Genomic DNA, 20384 nt, shown 5'->3' with positions numbered 1-20384 from the left:
ATGTAATTACACTCACATTACACTTGAATCAAACAATGTTGTAATTACAATCAAACAGTGCTGAATCAAACACTTGAATCAACTCAACTCATAGAAGCAGAAATTACACTCACATACAATAACAGTGGGTGCGTGGGTTTTCACTTTTAACTTTTAACTAACAATACAACAAAATGTATATACTATAACTTATGTACCTCGGGTCGGGTCGGGTCGGGCCCCTTCAAACCCGCCTCGACCCGAGATTCATGCGGGCTTTTGAATGCTCAACCCGGCTCGACCCGAAACCCATGAAACCTAAACTCAACCCAGGCTATTTTCGGGTCGGGTAAAACCTGGCTCGAGTTGCAGCCCTAGATTATAATATATGCTGCGTTTATATTGCCGGAATAAGGAATTGGAATCAAAATCCTATTCCGATTCTAGTCCAGCATTTGTTTTCCTCCCACAACTAGGCATACAAATATTCCACGGAATATTTTTCCATGGTGGCCCAACTGTGTTCTACATTTTAAACCTTCCCAAATCTAGAACATCACATTCTCCGAACATTAAAGGCATGTTTGGATGCTATGAATTTGTTTCCGTGATGACTGATGAGAAGTTGATAAAAGCCGGAAACAAAAAACTCTTCTCAAAATTGGATCAATATTTTCCGGATTTTTAGCAACTTCTCATCATGAAGAGAGCTGTTTTAGAGTTCTGGTTTCCTGATTTTCAGGGACTTCACACTTGAAGATGCCTAATTTATCATGAAAACAAATTCCTCGCAGCCAAACATGCCCTGAGTGAGCTCTCATTTCTTCTTCTGCCTGGAGACATATTCCTTGAAAAATAAGTGCACACAAATTAATAATAATAATAATAGGGAATTGCTAGCGTCCATCTCAAAAGGCATTTTGCGGCTGGACCTTCACAAATCCCATAATAATAAGGGAGATGATTTTTTCACCCCTATAGGATAATTCACCCTTTTTTAATGTGATTTGACGTCAAATTAAAATCTACCCACAATTCACGTTAAAAGGGAGTTGCATGGACGTCAAAAAGCATTAAAAAGTCTGTCCACAATTCACGTTACAAGTGGGGCGCATTATCCTACAGGCGGGGGTGAGAAAATTATCTAGGGTTTCTGCAGGAGGGAGGAGAGAAAACCCCTTTTTTTCTAGGGCATCATACATGGCTTCGAAGAGAGAGAGAGAGAGAGAGAGAGATTATAATATATGCTGCGTTTATATTGCCGGAATAAGGAATCGGAATCAAAATCCTATTCCAATTCTAGTCCAGCATTTGTTTTCCTCCCACAACTAGGCGTACAAATATTCCACGAAATATTTTTCCATCGTGGCCCAATTGTGTTCTACATTTTAAACCTTCCCAAATCTAGATCATCACATTTTCTAGCCAAGGAACCTATTTATGTCAGGGCCCAACTTTTGAAGGATTTTGATCACCCAATAATATGGGCTCTAGTTATTTATCTAAAATTCACCATATAAAAATCTTCGAACATTAAGGGCATGTTTGGATGCTATGAATTTGTTTCCATGATGACTGATGAGAAGTTGATAAAAACCGGAAACAAAAAACTCTTCTCAAAATTGGATCAATATATTTTAGATTTTTAACAACTTCTCATCATGAAGAGAGCTGTTTTAGAGTTCCGGTATCCTGATTTTCAAGGACTTCACACTTGAAGATGCCTAATTTATCATGAAAACAAATTCCTCGCAGCCAAACGTGCCGTGAGTGAGCCCTCATTTCTTCTTCTGCCTGCAGACATATTCCTTGGAAAATAAGTGCACACAAATTAATAATAATAATAATAGGGAATTGCTAGCGTCCATCGCAAAAGGCATTTCGCGGCTGGACCTTGACAAATCCCATAATAATAAAGGAGATGATTTTTTCACCCCTATAGGATAATTCACCCCTTTTTAATGTGATTTGACGTTAAATTAAAATCTGCCCACAATTCACGTTAAAAGGGGGCTGCATTGACGTCAAAAAGCATTAAAAAGTCTGCCCACAATTCACGTTACAAGTGGGCGCATTATCCTACAGGCAGGGTGAGAAAATTATCTAGGGTTTCTGCAGGAGGGAGAAGAGAGAAAACCCTTTTTTTCTAGGGTATCGTACATGGCTTCGAAGAGAGAGAGAGAGAGAGATTATAATATATGCTGCGTTTATATTGCCGGAATAAGGAATCGGAATCAAAATCCTATTCCGATTCTAGTCCAGCATTTGTTTTCCTCCCACAACTAGGCATACAAATATTCCACGGAATATTTTTCCATGGTGGCCCAACTGTGTTCTACATTTTAAACCTTCCCAAATCTAGAACATCACATTTTCAAGCCAAGGTACCTATTTATGTCAGGACCCAACTCTTGAAGGATTTTGATCATCCATTAATATGGGATCTAGTTCTTTATCTAATTTACCATATAAAAATCTCCGAACATTAAGGGCATGTTTGGATGCTATAAATTTGTTTCCGTGATGACTAATGAGAAGTTGATAAATGCAGAAACAAAAAAACTCTTCTCAAAATTGGATCAATATTTTTCGGATTTTTAGCAACTTCTCATCATGAAGAGAGCTGTTTTAGAGTTCTGGTTTCCTGATTTTCAGGGACTTCACACTTGAAGATGCCTAATTTATCATGAAAACAAATTCCTCGCAGCCAAACGTGCCCTGAGTGAGCCTACATTTCTTCTTCTGCCTGCAGACATATTCCTTGGAAAATGAGTGCACACAAATTAATAATAATAATAATAGGGAATTGCTAGCGTCCATCGCAAAAGGCATTTCGCGGCTGGACCTTCACAAATCTCATAATAATAAGGGAGATGATTTTTTCACCCCTATAGGATAATGCACCTCTTTTTAATGTGATTTGACGTCAAATTAAAATCTGCCCACAATTCACGTTAAAAGGGGGCTGCATTGACGTCAAAAAGCATTAAATAGTCTGCACACAATTCACGTTACAAGTGGGGCGCATTATCCTACAGGCGGGGGTGAGAAAATTGTCCGGGGTTTCTGCAGGGGGGAGAAGAGAAAAAACCCCTTTTTTTCTAGGGCATCATACATGGCTTGGAAGAGAGAGAGAGAGAGAGAGAGAGAGAGAGAGAGAGAGAGAGAGAGAGATTATAATATATGCTGCGTTTATATTGCCGGAATAAGGAATCAGTATCAAAATCCTATTCCGATTCTAGTTCAGCATTTGTTTTCCTCCCACAACTAGGCGTACAAATATTCCACAGAATATTTTTCCATGGTGGCCCAACTGTGTTCTACATTTAAAACCTTCCCAAATCTAGAACATCACATTTTCAAGCCAAGGTACCTATTTATGTCAGGGCTCAACTCTTGAAGGATTTTGATCACCCATTAATATGGGATCTAGTTCTTTATCTAATTTACCATATAAAAATCTCCGAACATTAAGGGCATGTTTGGATGCTATGAATTTGTTTTCGTGATGACTGATGAGAAGTTGATAAATGCAGAAACAAAAAACTCTTCTCAAAATTGAATCAATATTTTTCGGATTTTTAGCAACTTCTCATCATAAAGAGAGCTGTTTTAGAGTTCTGGTTTCCTGATTTTCAGGGACTTCACACTTGAAGATGCCTGATTTATCATGAAAACAAATTCCTCGCAGCCAAACGTGCCTTGAATGAGCCCTCATTTCTTCTTCTGCCTGCAGACATATACCTTGGAAAATAAGTGCACACAAAATAACAATAATATTAATAATAATAGGGAATTGGTAGCATCTATCGCAAAAGGCATTTCGTGGCTGGACCTTCACAAATCCCATAATAACAAGGGAGATGATTTTTTCACCCCTATAGGATAATGCGCCCATTTTTAATGTGATTTGACGTCAAATTAAAATCTGCCCGGGGCTGCATTGACGCCAAAAAGCATTAAAAAGTCTGCCCACAATTCACGTTACAAGTGGGGCGCATTATCCTACAGGCGGAGGTGAGAAAATCATCTCCCTAAAAAAATAAAGCAATATTTGGTGTATGGGATTTGGTAGGGAAGGCATTTCGCAGATGGGCTGTTACATGTGCCGGCTGCTCTCACATGCAATAGCCCAGCCGTGAAATGCCCTCTGCGATGGTCCCTAGCAAATCCTCTCAATACTTTTATAAATAAAAAGAAATAGATACTTTGTGCCTAATTAAATACTCTCTTCTAATTTCCTTCTGCTCTCTATAACCAATGTCATAATAATATCATCAAATTGGAACAACATCCGTGGAATAAAGAACCTCTAAAATGCTAAAATTGATGAAAAATATCATGATAAAATAGCACTCAACTGATTACTATCTAAACCATAAGAAAATATCAACTAGCAGTGGAAAGACAAAAAAATAAAATAAAACAATAAGAAAAAGAAAAAGAAAAAAAAATTGATTATAGCACTCAGGCCAAGCTTCTTAGACCTTTTGCTCTATATGGAGTCCTTGAGGCTTTCAGTTGACAACCACATCTTCTTTTGGGTCACAAACACTTTCTCCGTGTTTGATGATGAATCTTCAGCATCTACTAATGCCACTGATTCCCAGTGTAACACAGTTAAATGCTTCTTAACAAAATCAACTACTGGTTGCTTGTCGCGAATGATCACAAAACCGGTTGGCCTGAGCATACGGTCCATCTCGATTAGCAGGTCCTCGCAACTGCACCCTTTCTTCTCCATGTCGAAGAAGAGGGTCCAAGCGTGGAGGAGATCATAAGTCCGAGGGTACATTGAGAAGGCTTCACACCTGTTAAAATCAGCAAAACCAAACATTCAGAAACCTTCAGAGCTTCCTTTAGATGCAACAGAATATCTGAGAAACGAGGACCACTATGGTAGTTTATGTCCATGTCTTGAATTCAAGTCTGTTCTAGCTCATCATGAAGATATGGATCTCTCCAACATAGCATTCATCAGATAAAATGAAGAAACAAACACATCACAATTAAATAAACCACTGATTACACAAATGGAATTGTGTGGAGGTCTATTTTGGGACTTTTTACCAACTAAAGTAACCTTCTAAAACAAATGCAGTACCTCCTCACTTACAAATTTTACTCACCTTCTGAAAATCCTGGAGTTTCGAAAAAAAAAAAACAATTGTAGTTATTTTCTTCTCACAAAAATGGGTACCCAGTTATTTTGGGAAAAATAGCCATAAAAGAAAGGCTACTGATATTCGCACTACCATGTTTTAATAATTGCACAAACCCAGCTTGTCTTTTCTTTTTTAAACAGCTGTCAAATGTTATTACAGTTTCCAAAGGGAAATGATATCCCCCTCCCCTCTCCCCTTAAACGGATAAAATCCCCCCCTTTTACGGTTTCTGTGAGAATGGTTCACTGCTTGAGGATAAATTCACCCCCTTTAACGTTTTTCTTTGCCTTTAAAACTTAACGAATAACGTCAAGGGGGGGGATTTTCTCCGTCAGAGTGGGGGGGAATATCATTTCCCATTCCAAAAAGCTCTCAGAAGCTAATTAGAAAACAAAAGACAAGCTGGTTTTGTGCAATTATCAAAACATGGTAATGCCAATATCAGTAGCCAAAAGAAATTGCACAAAGTACTGATATTAAATTATCTAGATAGTTCTGTCCTGAATTTAAAAAGGGTTTCAATCTCTAGCATAATCTATCAATCAAAAAGAACAAAAAACTAAAGCATAATCTTTTTGAAGGGCTTTCCTTTCTTCTTGTACCAATCTTGAACCCTACACCTCATGGCAACAGAATACTTATTGCGTCTACCACTAGAGCATGTAGGAGATTTGGTAAAACTAAAGCATAATCTTGATTTCCAAAACTTACTTACCAGTCATGTACGGTGCCAATCAGGCCTCTGTCGTTGATTATCTTGAGGGTGTTTGGTCCATCTTCTGGCACAACATTCATCACCCAGACATCTTTGGTTCTGAGAGCAGCTGCAAATGATCCCATGTTTGCCTTCATGTCCATTAGGTTTCTTAATGAGTCTGGCTTAATTTTTTGATTCAACAGATTCCAATAACTCTCAACCCTCCGTTGCCAAATATTCTGCACAATATGAAAAGAATCATTTATCATGCCAAAAAGACTGAAAACATGCACACAAACACACAGTTAGTTGTGCATGAATAAACACATCAAGCAGAGGGTTTAGTTGCATTACCGTGTCCTTTTCAAACATTTTAGTAGAATATTCAAAATCAGCAAGACGAGGAGGAGGGGCGATTAATCTATCCGGCCAAGGAGCTAATCCACTCCCCTTGGCTCTCTGGTTCTCTGAAAAAACCCAGACTAATTTAGTTATCGTTCGAGTGATAGCAACCACCATGAATCTGTTCAGATTTTGTTCTATATGGCTAGTCCATGGATTAAATGTCGATAAGAGAATTTGAATGATATCCTATCACAAGCAATCAGTGTCAATTCAGTGTTTTGAAGAATAGTGCATCCTTATTTATTTAGTTTTATTGGTAATATTATTATCATTGTTTAGTACATGCATGGCAGATAACAATCAGAAACTGCTTCTCAGAAAGTAGCAGTTACAGCCAACCAAACCTAATAACTACACTTATGCAAAATTATAACAGCAAGCGAACTTCGTGAGAGGGGCGCTCTTAGCCCTTATTAGTATAGTAAAAGTGTTGCCGTTGCACACAATTCTTCCCCTTACGTTACCTCCAAATAGTATGGGAGCCTTTCAGCTCGTATCGCTCACAGTCCAAGATCGAAATTATTTTTTTAATATCCTGGTTGTGCAGTGTAGACTCAATGATAAGCTTCCACTTCTAATATCTCAAGTGTGCCATCATTTGCTTCATAATTGGCTGGCTGTCAATGAAGAAACAAGGTATATAGTGGAAACAGTATGCAAGTCAACATCTTGGTGCCCCTTTAGTGTCAAGAGAAATGCTACTGAATAAATTATGTGTAGACCCTCATTTCTATTTTCAATGTGTCAAAGTCTCTTGGAGAAGATTCATGGGGTAAATGAGATATTCGCCCTTTTTAACTTGGGACCAATGTTCCTTGGAATGCGGTTCATTCTGGTAGGCGGTACGGGAGTGGGTACAATGGTAGCCCGGTATGCGGTACGATGAAAGTAGGCTAAGTTCGTTATCTGGGGTCGCGGGACAGTTTGAACCACTAATTTGGGTCGCTCTGGTACTCTACACGTGCGCGCGCGCGCACACAGACACACATATACATATAATTTCATATATATTTTACATGAATATCAGTCCATAGTACATAGTACATACATTTAATAAAAAACATAATGTATGCCATTCATATTTATTCAAAATGAAATTTCCATCGAACCCAAATGATATAAAATTTGAATATCTCCGAATATTACTAAATAAGCTCCAGCATATATTGCATTCTCAATCTTAAATGAAAGCAAACAAGAAATAACCACTCTGTTCTGAAATAAAAAGATAAAAATATGATAAATGATCAAACTAATAAACTATTGTGCAGCTCCCTTTCCCTAGTCCACCGAAGTGTTCCCTCTTGCAAAGTTGGATATGCGAGTTTGTTGTAGTCCAAGTCGACGAATTGATGGCCTACTTGAACTTGGAGGAGCAGGTATTATGCTAGAAGCCGACATCGAAGCATGCGGTAATGATGTTTCATCATATTTTTCTGTAAAATTGTGTGAAGGTTCAGGTCGCCATTTTTGGCGATCCGAGTCGCAAATGACCCACATTTCGGATTGTGCGATCTTGGATCACAGGTCGGAGGTTGAATGGCGACCGCAGTAACATTGCTTGGGATAGCCCCCCACTAGTGTAGAAGAGTGGTCATAAATACACTAGAGGGGGCTGTCCTAAGTAAAACGGGGGGTTGCGGATATATCAGTCCCCTTTATTGCCACGATAAATCTAGTTTATAAATCCAATAACATTTTTGATAAAGATTTTAAAGCTCCGGTAGATCCAAGCTCCTCATTCTGATTTAATTCATGGAACCATCTTAATGTTGTAGTGGGATCACTCTTTCAAAACTCCCTGCACCAATCATCAACTTGCCCAAGTCGATGCCCTTTTACCTTGACCGAGTTATTGTCCGAGTTAGTGTCAAATCAATCAAAACTCATTTCTCTCCTAAGTACATGGCTGCATCAAATGAACACTTGGCTGCACCGCGCTGAGTCCACTAGGCTTTGTTTTGGCCACATTTTGACCTGCATCCATATTTTGAAACAATGTGGGCTAGCTACAAAGTCACCCTTCAGGTGCCTAAAAAACACATTAGAAACTTGAAACAGTTCAAAACATATCAAAATTCCAAAAACATTTGAAATTTCAAAAAAATTTGAAAAGTTGAGTCATTAGGAGTGTAGTTAGGAGAGTCTGTTTCCGAACTACGTTAGCTTGATCCCTTTCCACAGGGTACATAGGCAGCTTGAGATTCTTATCCCAAGTTCAGTCAAACCTTTAAAAATAAACATTTCAAACCTTCCAAAAATACAAAAAAATTTCAATCAAATCTTTTACACTGTTTTTCGAAAAGATCTTCCCCTAGAGTTAGGAGTCTGTCCTAGGTATTTGGGATTCTTAGAGTTAGGAGTCTGTCCTGGTTATGGTTATGATGATGCTTTGTGTGTCTTGTCGTGTGAGTGTTTCTAGAGTTAGGAGGCCTCGAGTCGTAGTCGGTTAGACATTTAGTCGAGCTGATGACTAGACTAGGAAACACTTAGTTAGCCCATGGTTTTCTTTATGACACACAGCCTAGTTACACGTAGGATATAGGAACCACCTGCATTAGCTTAAGGCTAACCAACTTGCATTAGTTAGGGCATTTAGGGAGTCCTAAAAAGTTATAATTCACTTGAACTTAAGCAATCGTACAAAAAACTTTAAAACTAGTTGGGTCTAGTTGATCGAGTCTAGGATAGTGGTTAGGCATCGTAATTCAGAATAGGTCACCGAAACTACGTCGACTCTGATTCTTTCCGAGGCCGGGATACGTAGAGCAGCCAGGATGGATGGCCATCCTGGTCCGAGTCAAGTATCACATTAGAGTCTAGGGTTTGTCGTGTCGAGTCGTGTGTGGAGTCGAGTTGTGTTGTGTTATGTGTTTTGTTGTTGTAGACACCCCTATTTTGCTTCGCTTTAATCAATGAAGTGGTTAATATTTTTCTATCGGTTTTCTAGTGTTTTTCATTTTCGTGTCCGTCTCTTACATTTTTTTAATCTTTTTGGTCATTTCCGTCATATTTTGCATTTTTCGCTAAATGTTGGGAAGGGTTACTCACAAGAATTCAAACAAGAGAGAATTTGGACCCATTTGGCGGACCCACATTGAACATTTTTGATCAAACGAGTGTGCCCCACATCATTTTTAATAAATATGAGTTTTGAATTTATTTGGATCAAAAAAATAAAAATCGGTTTCCTTGAATGACCCATCAATCGGACAGCCATAATTATCTTATATAAGGGGTTAGAGGTGTGCTACTAAATTACATGGTCTCCCATCAAATCAACGGTTTTGATCACCTAGTGGAGAGGATTTAGAGGAACAACTAATTTACGCTGTGACCCACTAATTGAGTGGTTTGGATTGTCCCTTAGGAATAATTTTCATGGTACAACTGATTTCATTGTGATCCATTGATTAGATGGTTCGGATCATTATTTTGAAATGATTTTGGGAGTGAAATCAATTTGTGTGATAGCCTATCAATTGGATGGTTCGGATCGACCAAAGTGAAAGTGATTTGGGGCACAAATTATTGCGCCGTAGCTTAACAAATGAAGGGTCGAATCACCCCATCGAAGGGATTTTAGGTACAACCTAATCATGAGGAAGCTTACTAAATTGGTAGTTAGGATTATCTAATGGGAATCATTTGGAGAGTGACTTACTGTGACACATGGGTTTAACGGTTTAGATCATCCAATGGAGGAGATTTAGGGGGCATGTCTGGTTTACAAATTGAGGCCCACAAGTTGAACGGCTTGGATCAATCTATGGAAACGATTAGGGACCCATGTGTGTGTGCTTTCCTGCAGGTAGGACCCACCAATGTGGATTCAGACTCTTTTGAATGTTGCAAATTCTTGCAAAGGTGGGACCTACCCGAAGTTGACTCAAAATTCAAGATTAATAGCAAGGGTTGGATTTCTTTTAGAAAGCTACAAGTGTAGCCATTTAGAAGAGAAAGTATACGTGCCATTGCTTTCCTTATCTTATTGCCTTCTAAGATTTGGAGGAGTTAATGCCATTCCTTAATATGTTTTGGATGGCAAGCTATTGATCAAGGGTGGCAGCTTACCATTTATATTGTACATTTAATAAGCCATGAAGGAATAGATGGAGAGTGGCTGTTTCATCTTTATTGGGTATACTAATTTCAACTTCACTGAGTGAAACCAAGATGGGTACGAATTCTAGAAAATGCTAAAATGACAGTACTACATGGGGTTATTTTTAAGATATGTTAAAAATGGAAAGAGATGTCACATTTGGGTTGTCTTGGGCATCACATCTTCACTCTTAAAATGACAATCCTTTTATAAAAGAAAGAGAGGGAAAGCACACGTTTGGCAATTCCAATGACTTTTCTTCCAAATGGCAACTCACCCCATCTCTCAAAAATGGCAGAGTTATAGTGCTAATATTTTAAATTTGATAAATTTCCTTTAGAGCTACTGTCCTTTCTTCTTTTGGATGGTTTAAAAAAAAAGAAAAAAGAAACTCTGCAACAGGCATGGGTGGTTGTTTCTTTTAGAAAAGGAACTTTCTTTTTTTGATGGAAGAGGAGTACTTCTCCTATAAAAAATCCAATAACAAACAGGCTCGGGATTTATTTTTTTTGGATGCTGGCAGCCTTCTCTTACATCTCACGTTTCTTGGAGCAATGTCTCCTCTCCCTTGCCTAGCCGAAACCCACAAACCCTCTCTAATCTCTCACAAGAATTGCATCCCTCTCTCTTATATAGGCAGCCCTCTCAGCCATTGATATTGGTAGCCCTCTCGCTCATTTGGTAACCGAGAGTCTTGTTGCCCGAATTTTGCGTGATTTGTCTTGTTGCCGGAATTTCACGTGGCTCATCTCGTTGCGGGGATTTTGCTTCGTTCATCTCGTTTTCCAAATTTTGGGTGATTTGTCTTATCAGCGAATTCCATTCTATAGTTAGAGTGGGTTTCATCTCAGAAAAAAGGGGGGGAATCAGATCGTACTTACATTATATCTACGAATTTTCTCGGATTTTTGGTATTTCGGATTCTGCAAGGATCGCGATCAAAGGTAGATTCTTTCTTCTCAGATTTTTCTAGAATTATTCTGTATTTTTTTATGTATTTTTGCATGGTTTTAGCATTTACGCTTATTTAATTCAATATTATATGGGTTGGCTCAAAATCGTGTTTTACATGAGTGTTTCAAGTCCGATTCGCCTCAAAATTTAATACAATGATCTATTTAATTGGACTAAAAGAACTATCCGATTGTATCAGACATTGGATCTAAGGATTTCTAGAATTTGAATGAAGTTTGAAATTTAATTTGAATTAATGACTGAAATATTGGGAGATTGGAAAAAATAGCTACCTTAGGATGATGTGTTTTTTAGAATATTATAATTTTTGTGTGTTCGTTATATCAAAAAAATGTCAGAGGACATCTTCTAATGTCATAATTTTCTCAAAAATCATGTTTAAAAAATAGAAAACTCTTAAAAGACATCTTTTTCAAGAAGAAAAATATACTAAATAAGTTCTAAAATTAATGAAATTTTATAGTAAAATAATTTGATACTAATGTAATCTACCATGAATTTTTCATGATTTTAGGATTCTATTTGGTATGTTTTTTGATGTTTTCTTTTGAAACAACAAGATTTTGTGAGGTTTTGTATTAATATCAAATCATAATTAAAATCCTCGAAAACTTTACAGCAGTCTTATATTACAAATATCATATTACTGTAAAAGGTTCAATTGATTTAGAATTTTTTTGCTAGGGGATGCTGTGTAAGTCCATAATCTGATTTGAATCTTTAAAAATCTGAAATTGATAGTCAATCGTATTCAAAATTCATGAAATTTTCATAGTAGACTATATTCATTCATATCTTATTATTGTAGAAATATTAATTTATTTGGAGTTCTATTACTAAGGGTTTCTTTATAATTTTAACAATCTGGTCTCAATATTGTTAAATCGGAACTTAATAGTAAATTACCATAAGAATTCATGAAATTTTCTCAGTAAGCTATATTCGTCCATGTCATGTTAGTGTAAAAATTTCAAATTGTTTGAAATTCATTTGCAAGGGGTTGCTTTCTAAAATCATCCACTTGGTTTGAAATTGATAAAATCTCTTAAAAATCGAAATTAATTACAAACATTATGAAAACTTTCAGAGAAGTCTAATTTTCTGTCATGTATTGATTCCTTAAGCTCCTGAAACAGAAATCTTAAGAGTCATAGATTTTCTTTATAAAATGACCATGCTATGATAGTTTAGATGCCGAGACTGCATTCATAATCGTATCTCAATTGCAATTGATCATTGACAATTTGAGTATTTAAATTATAGTATGTTATTGGCTCTGAGGTTCACTGTCCACGAAAATCCTGAGAAACATGCCAGACAATAACGTACTATAACTTAAGTATTAAATTGCGCAAGGGGAGAGTGCACGATTACTTTCCATGGATGCAACTCAAGGCTGAAACTTGCCAATATTAGAGCCATTGGTATTCCTTAGAGTTTAGGATTCGGAAATCTTTAAGGAACTGAAAATCATTAACTTCAACAAATTGAATCAATTTACCCCATGTCTTTCGGAACCGTTGGATTGCGGTCTCCATCGTAAGAACCATTAGAGCCCCTCTAGAAACACTTGTGTCATGTCGTGTTCTAGGTTTTAGGGTGTCCTAGAGTTAGGGAGTTCAGCCTCATCACGATCGATTGCTATTATTAGCAATTGAGTCATAGATCTAGTTACCCTCTTTTCCCATAGGACGGGCCTAGTTACCTAGGATGTAGGTTAAACTGCATTAGTCTAAGAGAACGTCTTGCACTTACCTAGGACCATATAACATCCTCGATGAAGTCCTAGGATAATAAAAGCTACTCAACTTAAACTAAATAATCTCTCCTAAACTGTTGAAACAGTCCATCTAGTCTAGATTGGTGTCTTAGATGAGTTAGGCATAAGTAGCTTAGTTTAGGTGCACCGAACTACGATCGACTCTGATTCCAGTGAGGCTGGGATACGTAGGCAACTTGGATACTTGAGTGGCATACCAAGCCCGAGTCGGCTCCACACATAAGTGGTGGGATTTTGTATATTAATCCTTAAATTAAAAGTAATTAAATCACTTAGGACTTTCCATGAAATTAGAATTTCAGGAGAACTTTCACTTAGATTGAATTCAAACAAATTAAGAAAATCAAGATACACATTTAGGAATTACATTAAAATTAGATTTTATGATGCATGCCACGTAATTCGCATATTAATATAGAGTTAAGTGAGTCATTTAAAAGAAATTCAAAAGAGTTAACTTTTGAAATTGAAGACCGATTATCGGGCAGGAATGATGCATGTGGTGGTAACTCCCCATACCTTCTATTCTCGTAACCAGGTAACGAGTCTAGATTTCTGGTCAATTATGGGTCCTAGATCCCTCATCTAGGTGGTGACTCTGTCACTCTCTTTCGCGTGAAATTCAGATTACCTTAATGATCCCAAGTTCACCGAAAAGATAAATTAAATCATACCTTACTAAGCTCGGCGGCTTATCCCTGCCCTTATGGGTATTGGGTTGCACGTTTGTTTGCACCCTATGGCTTGGTTGGGTAATTAAAATCAATAATAAAAAGCACACGCCAACCGCGTGGGTACGAGAGACCAAGAGAGAGTGTAGCGCTTCGAGCGCTCGCGACCCTCTCGTGGGATCGGGTCCCACAGTTGTGTTTTCTTACTTTCATGTACAGACCTTATACCTTTAGCTGTAGTATGCAAGTGTTTGCATATCAGAACTTAGACACCATCTAGGCATGACACTTATAACCTAGCTACTCTTAGGTAACACTTCTTTCATCTCTTTTGTGTGTGCTTATTATTCATCTCTGAGACATGTATGTTTAAGTAAACGTTTTCTCGGAGATACCTGTTCTCATTTCACATGATTTTTGCCCAAAACTCTTCAAAATCAATAAATAAATGGCATAAGAGACCAGGTGCTGATACTTGGGCGGATGAGGTGCTCTTCGGACCTTCCAAATTCGTAACCAGGCATGAACCTTTTATATCTCTGGTTATCCATTGCAACAGAGCATAGTATGGGATCCAGGGCCTACTTCATTGGATGACGACTCTTCTTTGTTTAAGGTACATCTTGAATCCGGGCTAGTCCCCGAATCGAGAGGTATCTCACTATTATATCGCCACTCATGCTAGAGAAGCACTTCTTTTTAGAGTTCCTTGGTAGAGCTCTCCTTCACATGGATGATCTAGAGACTTTCAGGGGGCTCGTACCCTGCCTCTCTCGGATCGGGGTCCACAGTACTCTGAGAAAAGCAGCACTAGAAAAAGAAACCATAGGTATTAAATTGTAGGAAAATCTCGCTCGAGGTTGTCTTTTTATATGGTATGGATGTTGTGATAATGAATTACTGTAGCTACTATCTAGAATCCCCCATCCTTTTAGTTCTTTTACTTCCATTTCCTTGTTAATTGGTTCTCTAGTTCGGAGATTTGGTCCAGTTTGGTTCTCTTCCATTTTCTTGGTAATTGGATCTTGATGTAAAATGGTTTGTGGCTGAGAGACAACCAATGATGGTGCACGATCTACACTCATGTGTTCTGACCATTTCATATTATACTTTTATCCCAAGGTAAGTGGGCCTGTTTTGTATTATTGCAACAGGCCATCCACGAAATGCCTTCTGCGATGGACGCTAGCAAATCCCATTTATAAAATTTCCCAACTTTCTAGCATGCTAAAAAGATAACTTGAACCAATCCTATTCAATTTTTAATTAGAGGGACCTTCAATGCCCGGTAATATTCCTCTAAATTAAGCATAATATAATTTCTATATAAATTGTTAAAAGAAAAAAAAATCTTATATCATGCATTTATTTTTACAATTAGTCCGGCCCACCAAGTGTAAATTCCTGGCTACGTCCCTGCATTCCTATTGAAATTTTCGTTATTGGGACCCCTCCTATGTTAACCAAAGAAAAAGTTTTACTTCAAAAATATTTTTCTTGCAATCCAAACAGTGCCAAGGGTAAAAAAGCTCTTGGTTTTTGTGCCTTGTTTTTGTTCTGGTACTCTTTAGTCCCACATCGGATAGGAAGAGAAGAGTAAGAGGAACGCTCGTGTTTAAAACTAGCCGAAGGCATTGGGCGCTCTCATCTTTTATGGGCGTTTTTGGCATGAGATGGAGTGTAATATTTATTTCGTTGCTAACGAGTGCCCTAAGACACGCATTGGGAATGAAAATTTCCAATCATTTTACAGTGTTCGGTAAAAATACTCATTTTTTATGAATTTTATAATCAAAAGATGTGTAAAATATCATTTCACCTTAACAAGTTCCCTTAGGGCACACTCGTTCTCGTTAGCAAAACCCAACAATTATGGTCTAATGTTTTAGGGTTTTGTTAGGGCACTCGTTGAGCATCATTCAACAGTCTCGATTACACATGCATGTTCCCATGCAAGACCCAAAAGTTGTCTGATCCCAGACCCCGCTGCGATGTGTACAGTGATCAGGTCCATAAATGTTGTTGGCCATCATGAGTTCTGCCTACTGTCCTTGGCTCTACCCTCATCGGATGATTCTTAGACCATGCATCAAGCATGATGAAAAACACTTCATCTAAGATGTAATTGAGCCATTGATTTTGACCCAGTAGTGCTATGATAATCCATTAGATCAATGGTCCAGATCACTCAGTGAATATGCCGAGTGTGCACTGAGTCATGGTGGCTTGTCATCTTGCTACTCAATCTCCATTCCAATAACATAGTTTTTGTTTTTTTGATCGAAATGGAAGAAACAAGAGTGCAATGTTTTATCTACCAAGTATTGGGAATTTCTTAAGAAGAGTGTATTTCGGGATATTCTTGTTAATTTTTTGCTCTATATCGAAAGAAAAATTGTGAAAAATAAAATATTAAAAAAGAACAAAATCAGCACCACAAATAATATGATGAATTTATCGCGATATTTTTGTAGTAAAAAAACTAAAACGCGAAGATGTCTCTCGTTGATTTTTCAAAATCTTTCAAAACAAAATTAGGACAACAAATAATACCATGAATTTAGCATGATATTTTCATAGTTCAAAAAAAATAAAACATGAAGACATCTCTATGATTTTTCAAAACCTGAGAAAAAAATTCCGAAATCTATAGTTTTGTTAAAATATCACAATATTTTTGAAAATATGGAAGATATTTGTGACTAATGCTACCAAGGATTGAAGAGAGAACAATCTAAATCTATACCATTTCATTATAAGAGACAACAAAGGCAGCTTCTACAAGGGATTTTGGTCTCAGTATTTCCTCTTTTCATTTTTGTTTTCTAAAAAGGATAACTTTTTCATACCAAGAAGACAAGTTCTCAGTGAAAAACAAGGGCTTGGTATATCATGAGACTAAAACATAAGCATCCTTCACTTGTTGATCTTTGAATCAACAATATATCATCCTTAGATCCCAAAGATTCTAGTAAAAACAAGGATTGGGTATCATGAAACTGCAACTGATATCAAAGAGCAAAAAGAGATAAAAATCAGGTAACATTCGCAGGCAATCTCTACAAACATAACTTTCTCAATTTAAAAGACCATAACGGAACAAGAAGGCGCACACAGTCACGGTTGAGATCAATACCAATGATCAAGTTTTGGATCTGTTGAGAAATCCGACAGGCAAAACCCAAGCCGGTCACCCACAGAAAAACAAACCAAAAGATGAACACAAAGGAACAAAGTACACGATGCACACACCGAGTTTTTTTTTATGTGGTTTGGCCAGGATGCCTACATCTAAGGGGTGAGAACACGATTTTCCACTACAAGAAAAATAAAATTACAATGATTGCAACGGATTAATTGAAACCAACAAATTGTAACCCTTTCCCTTCTCACACAATCAAGACCAAAGAAGAGCTAGTCTTGGTGCTGACTCATTGCCATAAAACAGAGCAACATTCTACTCTCAAGAACAAGGAAAACAGAAAATGTGCAGAGACATACAATAATCCTCATTCAAGTGGATAGAGAAGAGAAACATCAAAATTTAACCAAGGAAAGCTTGATAAACTGAATTGGCTTTCATAAATGGCACTTCTGATATAATTATTCATGGGAACAATTTTGAAGACAACTTGCTTAGATAGCCTTAGTTAAATAAACAAAGTTCAGTATATGTCACAATCAAAGAGTAATGTAAACTGGATTTAAGCAAAGTGGAAATGAAAGGGAAAGCACCCACTAAACCGATATAAACCCAGTTTACAGCTACAAACTATGTAGGAAATCCTATGCAGAACATCCACAATGGGAAATAGATATAAAGATAGGAAATGAAAAAAGAAAGAGTGGGATGGAAGTAATTAGTTGAAGTGCTAAACTGGAACAGCCAAGTAGAAATGAAAGGGAAATTTCCCACTTAACTGACACAAGCCAAGTTACAGCTTAAGACCAGTGTAGAAAATCTACGTAGGCAAATAAACATGAGAAAAAGGAAAAACAGGAGTGAGAATGATTGGAGTTACTAGTTGAAGTGTTAAACAAACACGGTACTCTATTCAAAGACTAGCTTTGTACATGTTTGCACAATAATCGTCAGCAAGATCCTCCAATGAAATTAGAAGCTGATGGTGATAAAGTTAAGGTTGAAGAGACACTGAAAAAACATGATGAGGGGCACAGTTTTTCATGGAAAACTATAATAACTATTAGGAGCTTATAAGTTAACAGTCGCTCTCAACATGAACGACTAGTCGGCTAATGAATTGTAGGTGAAAGACCAAAGGACACCCATAGGTGAAGCCCATCAACACCTAAGTTCAGAATATATGAGGACATCAACATTTAAGATATGAGCCGATTGACTGTTTATTACAGGGGAACTATCCCATTCAATAGAATAGAGGGGAATTAATTATAGTGAATTCGTGATAACATTAAAAAAAATTCAATCAAGTGACTTTTTGATGCAATACCAGTAGACCCACAGGTCATACAGAGACAGCTCGGAGGGGGAATTAAAAGGGTCAAAATAACTTGGACAATTGTACACACAAAAAGAAAAATAAAAATAGAGAGGAACTATCCCATTCAAAAGAATAGAGGGGAATTATAATGAATTCATGATAACATAAAAATAAATTCAATCAAGTGATTTTTTGATGCAATGCCAGTTCATACAGAGACAGCTCGGAGGGGAAGAAAAAGGGTCAAAATAACTTGGACAATTGCAAAAAAAAAAGGACAAGAAAAGAAAAAGTTGGGATGCAGTAATCTTTTTTTTAGATGAATCATGCTTATTTTTTGTTTTTAAAATGCTTCTAGATCAGATGTTTAGAAAGGGTAGTTTAGGCAAGCTATATCTCTTCTTAAGTAAATAATTTAGTTTTGAGTTTGATTATCAGCACAATTACTGCTTTAGAATGTTGAAATGGCCAGGAAGTTTTGTCTAAAGTAAGGACTTATAATTCGGGGTTTTATGTTTGTAAATTGGATTCATAGAAAGGGAAGGAGGTTCATGACATTTGCATTTAGATAATAAAGGAGATTTTCATCAGTTTTGCTTTAAGAGGTTGTATGGACAGAGTCTTGGGTGATGTTCTTTCAGATCTTCTCTTTAGCTGTTTGAATTTTGTTGTGTTAATTGCATCAATATTCTCCACCCAAGCCTCTATAAGTCAATGAAATTGTGAGGACTTCAAAATGGCTGGTTGTAGTAAAGGGGTGAATAAAGGAGATGTGTTGCATTGGTATAAGTAGGAATATTGGAATCCGACGTGGGCATTGAGTGTTAGATTTGACAAATGCCAAAAAAGAAAGATTCATGTATTTGCAAATATATTTCCTTTAGTTTGCTTTCACATAATAATATGGTTATAACTTATAACTATAACAGGTACCATATTGAAAATTTTAAATATGAGGAATGATAAGGCAAGGACGCCCTTGCATAAAGAGCCGGAAAAGGGCCCTTGATTGGATCCACGTCATTAAGTGTAATTGATTTTACTTTCTCAACCGATTTAAAAAGTTATAAAAAATGACATGGATCCAATCAAGGGCCCTTTTCAGGCTCTTTATGCGAGGGAGCCCTTGCCTCCATCATTCATTCATCGTTAAATAAATACAGTGTTTTATTTCTATATACCAAACTTACTATTAGGATGGATAAAACTAAAAACATGTGGTAACTGTGAAGCTGTGCTAGTAGTATTAAGAAAAAAGCAAATAAAAGAGATCTAAAGGTGTCATGGTGAATCCTGAAGTACTGGAGTTCGACAATTTGGAAGAATTAGGGTAACATCTGGAGAGTCGAGAACACAAAGAGGGAGGAGTTTGTCCAATTTTGTCATGAAACAGAACAATGTGATCACTTTTTAATTTAATAATTGTGAACTGCAAGATTTTCAACAAGATCAATGACTTGAGAGATTGGAATTGTGGAGAATAATTGAAGCACTTGCGAACGGAATGAGATCAAGAAGTTGATGCAACAGCTGGAGGCCATCAAGCTTCTAAGTCATCAACCAATCTAAATGGGGAAACTAAGTCCATGCATGAAATTACAGAGCGGGATGTGTCACTAATATACAGAATAAACATGAATTGCTTGCATGAGATTAAGGACCATGCATCCAGCTAAGGCAGCAAAAGCCTATACGCTTGAACCATGGAACTAATAAGAGAAAATGTAACACCCCATTCGGATAAACTTTTGAATCACATGAAACATTACATACATCAGATAAAATTGGAACGATATAGAGAAGATTAGCATGGCCCCTGCGCAAGGATGACACGCACAAATCGAGAAATGATCCAAAAAAATTAATGATGTGAAGTAACACTAAAAAATGTGGTCCTTAGTGGGTCCATATGTAATACACAATACAGACATGAGTGATACTCAACTTTACATGATGCCACTGTGGACAACCCATGAACGAACTGCCATGAGAGAATTCTGCTAGAAGAGAAATGAAATCTAAGAGGAAAAACACTCTCAGTGAAAGAATCTTCAATTTTATCGAAGTTCCTGGTATGTCTGTATAGGCACTGGGAGTAAGTTTCTCATGAAAATTCATCCCACATTTAAAAAAAAAGAAATTAT

At 37.1% G+C, this 20384-nt stretch overlaps 1 non-coding gene across 1 annotated transcript; it reads left to right on the top strand.

Annotated features, from left to right (window-relative positions):
• Positions 1–19995: 19995 nt before the first annotated feature.
• LOC143889011 (U6 spliceosomal RNA) lies at positions 19996–20102 on the top strand. The gene has a single exon (XR_013254638.1). It is a non-coding gene; the product is annotated as a U6 spliceosomal RNA (small nuclear RNA).
• Positions 20103–20384: the final 282 nt, after the last annotated feature.

The sequence above is a fragment of the Tasmannia lanceolata genome, unplaced genomic scaffold (genome assembly GCF_043159265.1).
Source record: "Tasmannia lanceolata isolate RefF3 unplaced genomic scaffold, GAP_Taslan_0.1 ptg000012l, whole genome shotgun sequence".
Taxonomy (NCBI): domain Eukaryota; kingdom Viridiplantae; phylum Streptophyta; class Magnoliopsida; order Canellales; family Winteraceae; genus Tasmannia; species Tasmannia lanceolata.
This window is presented reverse-complemented; position numbering and strand designations above follow the sequence as displayed.